The sequence below is a fragment of the Etheostoma spectabile genome, chromosome 1 (genome assembly GCF_008692095.1).
Source record: "Etheostoma spectabile isolate EspeVRDwgs_2016 chromosome 1, UIUC_Espe_1.0, whole genome shotgun sequence".
Classification (NCBI taxonomy): domain Eukaryota; kingdom Metazoa; phylum Chordata; class Actinopteri; order Perciformes; family Percidae; genus Etheostoma; species Etheostoma spectabile.
The window spans coordinates 29,039,200-29,045,795 of record NC_045733.1 but is presented as its reverse complement, the minus strand read 5'-3'; the positions used below and the strand labels follow the sequence as shown (position 1 = coordinate 29,045,795).

General features: G+C 39.1%; 1 protein-coding gene and 1 long non-coding RNA gene across 2 annotated transcripts in view; one reads left to right on the top strand and one right to left on the bottom strand.

Annotated features, from left to right (window-relative positions):
* Positions 1–1,323, bottom strand: part of LOC116693757 (uncharacterized) — a 13,752-nt gene extending 12,429 nt beyond the window's left edge. Inside the window, exon 1 of the long non-coding RNA XR_004332981.1 lies at positions 1,312–1,323. This is a non-coding gene — a long non-coding RNA (uncharacterized LOC116693757). The remainder of the gene's footprint in view (positions 1–1,311) is intronic.
* LOC116693743 (protein kinase C-binding protein NELL1) overlaps positions 1–6,596 on the top strand; it is a 296,583-nt gene that overhangs the window by 6,173 nt on the left and 283,814 nt on the right. The window lies entirely within an intron of this gene.

Genomic DNA, 6,596 nt, shown 5'->3' with positions numbered 1-6,596 from the left:
TCTATTTTTAATTGTGTTCTAGTAGAGATTGATTGCATTCCCTAAACATATACAGTATGTTATCTCAATTGTTTGAAAGACAATATTTGTTAATAGATTATGAAGTATTGTTTTGAAAACCCCATGTAAGTCGCGGGTCAATTTGACCCGAAGGATACCAGCGTGTCCCAAAAGTGAAGACAATACAAGGGGGAAGGACAGAACTGTTGTTGCCAACTTGGCCTTTGTTTGGGACTGATTCACTTCTAGTCTCCAATATTTTCAGATTAATTTAAATAAGAAGGTTAATGATTGCTCATATACTGTAATCATTTTCATTTCATTGTTATTTCTGTTTCAAAAGGCAGCAATAAATAACACATTAAAATGTAGTGTGATCATGTGATTTCATACACTAGTAGTGAAACCAGGATTATTTTTCAGACTCTAATCGTACCAACAAAATCTATAATTGTTGCATCCCCTAATATGTAGGAGACCCAGCTATCTGGTCAGTATAGATCCCTCTGTTCTTCATTGACACTCTTACTCAAAATCATTAATGTTAAATAGTTAAATGGTCACAAGAAATGCAGCCTTGATCCTAATATCCCTGAGATCTATAAAGCTGCCTCCTATCGGCCTTTAAGGCCAATTATCCTTAACTTATAACAACTTTGCGGTTTGGTTTAAGGACTGAAATGGTCCCTAATTAACGTGTAATCGACCCTCCTGTCGATTCCAATCAAAACTTTCTTTCCAACCTCATTTAACGCAGAAATTCTCACTAAAAGACCTCACTACTGTCCAATAAAGAGCTAAAACTGATGCAAAGTGCCTTTCTGGGTCCACTTTTGTAGTTGATTTTATGTGACTAACGTCAGATGAAGCATGCACAGTGTACATCATTTGTTTCCTTTACATATAAAAAGCCTTGAAAGCATGAGCTTCATTCCTTCAAAAGCTATTCCAGGAAATCTTGGAAGCCATTCACTGATGTGGTGTTTGCCTGGGCAATTTAGAGGGGAAGTGTAAATTTAAACTACACAACATTGCTTTCTTATGATGCCACTCTTATATCTGTCTTTTTTTAATATAAAGCAACAGCCAGGAGAAAAGCTCACTAATTAACACATTATGTGTTGTTAATTTAATCTGTACAACCATTGAAGTGTAAAAACGACAACTTGGTTTTTTTTTTGTTTTTTTTTACATGCACCATGTGTTAACTAGGGCTTTGTGTTTTCACAGTTAGGGTTTTGTACTGAAACCAGACATAAAATGTTAATTAGTAAGTTTTAGAGTTGTTTATTTTTTTTTTTTTAAACAGACTCTGGTATCAAGCTTATTATCTAACTCTCAGCATGAAAGGGAACAAGCGTATTTCCCAAAATGAAGTCTTTCAATCTTGTAATTCGTGCAACGCATATTTTACATGTTGACAATCAAATTTTAGTTGAAATATTTGATATATTGTTTCCATTAGGGCTGCACAAGTTTTTTTTCCCTACCCCAGAATAGACTATGACCCGGATGAATATCTGGAATGTCGGAACACAATTACTTCAACTCTCCTCAGCTTACAATGCAAACTGGTGATTGTACAGCCTCATTGTAGATTTTAGTCAAATTTAAATAATGGAAATACTTTTGTGAGTTTTAAACATACTATAGACTATAGACAAGACGATATAACAGACTATATACAATAGGTTTTATAGCTCTCCCAAGAGATGCAATGCTCTCCCTTCTCATTGAAGCCTCTCTGTTTGCAGGCTTGTGGTGATGCGTAATGTGCTATAGGTGCCAAATAACATCTATGTGTGGTATTGCCAATTTGTGTTTTTTTGTCATGGTTCATGTGTGCAATAAACATTACACTTTGTGAGGGGGAAAAAAATCGTGGCAGAGAATCGTGATACCAATTCCAAGCACACAATGACTTATATTTTTCCCCGAATTGTGCAGGCCTAAGTGGAGGCAGCTGCCTCTTCTGTTGGGCTGCTGTAGCTGTAACTCTTATTGTTGGAAGGAAAATATATAATGTGTAAGCTTCAATCGGTGTGTTATGAACAGCAAAATTGCAGACTCTGAAATCACTCAATTTATGCAATTGCTCACAGTTGAAATGAGAAATACTTCTCGAACAAGGTGCCCACAGTGCAGCGAGCCCTAAATTAGTAGCAGAAAACAGACAATAACCAAACCGCTGTCTTACCACCCTGGCCAGAACTACAGGAGCTAGACAAAATAATGTGAACACTCAACAGTGAATTTCAATGGCCAAAGATGGCTTAAATCAGGGTGATTCACATAGAAAAGAGAGGTTTTGGACTGTACCTGCCCCATGTTGTTTTTGCTTTGATTTACCTATTTCATTGTGCAACACTGGCCTGGCGCTCCTGGCCAATCAGCCGGCCAAGCCACCGGCAATTCAACTGGTGCTCCAGATGGACAGTCGGGGCCTGCTGTTGAGTATTTACAGCAGCATGATGTTATATGTGGGATTTAGTAAAATAAACGTGTGTGTGTGTGTGTGTGTGTGTGTGTGTGTGTGTGTGTGTGTGTGTGTGTGTGTGTTGTGGGTGGGTGGGTGTGTGTGTGTGTGTGTGTGTGTGTGTGTGTGTGTGTGTGTGTGTGTGTGTGTGTGTGTGTGTGTGTGTGTGTGTGTGTGTGTGTGTGTGTGTGTGTGTGTGTGTGTGTGTGTGTGTGTGTGTGTGTGTGTGTGTGTGTGTGTGTGTGTGTGTGTGTGTGTGTGTGTGTGTGTGTGTGTGTGTGTTGGGTGTGTCACAAACACGTCAACCAGTGAAAGTTTGTGGCACATTGATTTGTGTTTTAATAGTTTTTGGGCAAAATAGTTTGAGAGCAGTTGTAGTAATAATGATTATACTAAATAGAAAAGCTTCTAATTATCTGTAATTGTGTATGTTTTTGTCTCTGTCATCTCCCAACCATCGGGGGATGTGTAGTTCCTAACTCTGATCAGATACCTCACCAGATGCTGTGTCTTTTGAAAAGCTCACTGTGTCTGTCTTTCTTGCGTTACAGGGCCATTTTCCCACAGGTTTAATCTAATAATTTAACATTATTTGACTTATTAATTCTGCATGTAAGCACTTAATCAACAAGTTATTGATTTAAAAAAATCGGTCTGTTAAAATCTGTTAGCTTCTGTCTGTGCCGTTGTTTTTTTCCGTCCACGTGCCATGTCACACCAGGCGCGTCCCAGAAGCAGAGTGTCTTGCTGCCTGACTCCCAGACTATATTGACTCTACAGAAAAGAACAATTGCGTGTTTAATAAACTAGTATCTACCTTCCACTCCAGGCACTCCTAAAATTAAAACTTGTGTCACCTGATAAAAAAAAAGAAAGATCTGATGTAGTTTTTCAATCGTTGTTCGTGGTGTTCTAAAGGAGACATAAACAGAGACTGGATAGTCTTGCTGTTTCACTTCCTGTCTGGCTTTCCAAACGGTTCGCAAAAAATAGACTTGCCTTGTATATTCAACTGAGTGGATAGCCGCTTCATGCACGCTTCTGGGACACGTCAAGCATCGACTTGAATGGCTGCGATTGCTCACGGGGCACGGCACTCACCTGGAACGCAGCGCAGACGCGCCTGGTGGAAATCTGGGGTTGGACAGTTTTTTTTCTGATGGAGCAGGAGCCATGCAACACATGAAGAAGAAGTTAATTCCCTGCACAGTTTGATTCACGGGTACAGATTAGCTTTTTTTTTCCTTCTTATTTTATGCATTGTTGAGACTGTTTTTAATACGACACCTGAGCTGACCAGCCTGATTGACAGTGGGGTTTTGTATCTGCACTGGATGTGATCCTCACTCCTCTTGGTGGAGCAGAGTAGTAAAGAACTCGGTGCTTCTGTGTATTGGGGCATTTAAAGCCCTGTGATTGGCTCATGGCGGCTTGTTGCTCGCATTGCGTCGGAGCACATTTACATAAAGTTAAGCTTTTCAGAACTTTCCCCTGCAGTGTTGCTAGGTGCCCTTTTTACATCTCTTACTCTATCACTGTCCTCGTAAGACCAATTTTAAACTGTGTTAAAAATAAGAAGATGAACCAGGATTAAAGTGATTTTTTATTTTTATTTTTTTTATTTTTATTTTTTCAAAGCATGGCTAATTGACGACCAAACCATAATATGCTTAAATTACTGTGTTCTCTATGTTGATGAACATCAATAAGATAGAACTTATTCAATCTTCCATATAAAAATCAAAGCATCTTTTATTGAGGGAGAAATTTGTTTTGGACACTGAGTGACATTGCTGCAAGAGATACATCAGACACACAACAACAAGCACAGGGTTAAAACAATTAAAAGACAAATTTACAGCAAACATATGGGCTACTCAAAGTACTGTGCAAATAGCAGATTATAAATGATCATTATCTATACTAAAATAAGATGAACGCCATCCTTCCTACATTCTTCGGTTCACCCATACATGCCTTCCAACGACTCAGTCCAACTTCCATACGCATCCATCCATTCACTTTGCAAAAAATGTGCATTTATTCCTCCGTTCATATATTCAGTCACAGATATACATTAAAGAATAGTCATAAGTTCATCGCTGCTCATTAATGAGCATAACTGCAAGAGGAACAAATTGTTTTTATACCTTGTGCTTATATTTGCACAGAGGAATCCTGTTCCTCTTCCTTGAGTTCAACAGGTCAAACTGTGTAAACAGAACGTGAGAATTATCAGATAGACTGGTCTTAGCCTGCCTGATTGTTGCCACTTGTGGAACCTCCAGCTCCAGCCACCTTTTGTTATTTATAATGGATGCTAAATTATTTTTTATTCAACAGCAACTTTACTTAGAACCCTTTAAGCAATGTTGCAATCCAAATGTCTTCATATAACTGGTTGAAAGGAAAAAGTTTGTATCACCTATATGAAAATATATACGGTATGTATATATTTTTTGTTTGACGGCTAGTCATAAGACCCACGCATTGGATCAAAAATGTTAGGCCTTTGTATTTTCACTTCTGTATTGCAGATTTACCCTTGGGGTAACCAAAGAGGGTACAAAGTTAACAACATGACCAGATAAATCTACGTTTCGCTGCAGGTTTCCTTCCGAGTATATCAGCGCTGTGCATGTTTCTCCTATTTTAGAAAGTCAAAATATGCCAGTCTTTGATATGCTCCAGTGAAATGTTATCATGTTTGTGTCAGGCAATTGGGCAGGCAGAAGGTTTGGCTCCACTCGAACAGATCTGTCTGTTCTCTCACGGTGGAGATGAGACTAAGCTGCATGTAACGAAATTGGAAAGGAAAATGGTAAAATAAAGAGTGGAATTTAGCTCAGAATGGCAGTTGCTACAAAAAAATTAGACAGTAGGTGGTTTGAGAGGGGGAAATGGGTGATGACACATTTTATACATCTTGATAAACACAAATGGTGCTAGAGCACAATGTGACCTACACAAGTATTCTATTTTCATAGCAGGCTGCACCATTCCTGAAGGTTTGGGGGGAATTGGCTAGAAACTGAGAGGTTTCATTGAGGTCTTGGTCTTTCCTTCATCCATTTTGTTGCTATTTATACCTCCCCTCCAACTGCAGAGCAGAGATGGGGATGCATATATCGCAGATGTTACAGAGAAAGCCCCATGCAGGCAGGCCTGAGAGGCTGTGGGCAGTTCACAAGCTGCGAGCTAAGCCAGGCTACGAAAGTCTACTGTGCACAGTCACAGCCGCTGAATCCAATAGAGGCTATCAAACCTTTCATCTTTTATGTATGAGCTTCCTGGCTGTCCTACTGCTGGAGGAGGCGAGACACTGGTCCCACCTCACAGGAACCTCGGTGGAATTATTCCAAATGAATTATTCATAGTACATGAGGGCGATATCTTTTTAAAGGGACAGACATGTCTCTATTGCCCCCCTAGTGTCAAATAAAGGCAGCGCAGAAAAACAATGGGCTGACACAATTGCCTTCAGTTGGATGTGGGAAAACATGATCTCATCTGGCACACCCAGACGTAAAATCCATATAATTGGTCTGGAGTATTGCTGTCTCCTGGAACCAGGATCAAAAACAGGGATTTACTGTGAATGTTCTATTTCTGGTATTGAAGCCCTACAGTGAAGCTGTCTTGTGCAGTTTTGGATGGAAACTGTGGAATTCTCGCCCTCTATTACCATCCCTCTAATTTTTTCAAAGCCCCCTTTGTTTCACTACTCCACTGCTATTTTATTAGCTGGTAATCAATTATTCAGTCCATTACTTTGGTCCAGACTGAAATGTCCTAACAACTATTGAATTGTGAGTTTGTCCATATTGCTGAATTAATGACATTTTGTGATTGTGTGTAGTACTATGTTGCATGTTAGCAAATGTTGCTAACATGCTCGATGCATACTATATATGCATACTGAAATAATGAGAAATAAAACAAGAGCTATTCATGTTTCAGATTAACTGGACATATATAGGATTCTCGTGTGTGTGTGTGTGTGTGTGTGTGTGTGTGTTATAAGAGTCTTCTAGAGTCTTACCTTTCCTACTGTGTTTGATGGATTTTAACATTTTAATTGTCTCCTGTTTCTTATAAAATATATATATATATATATATA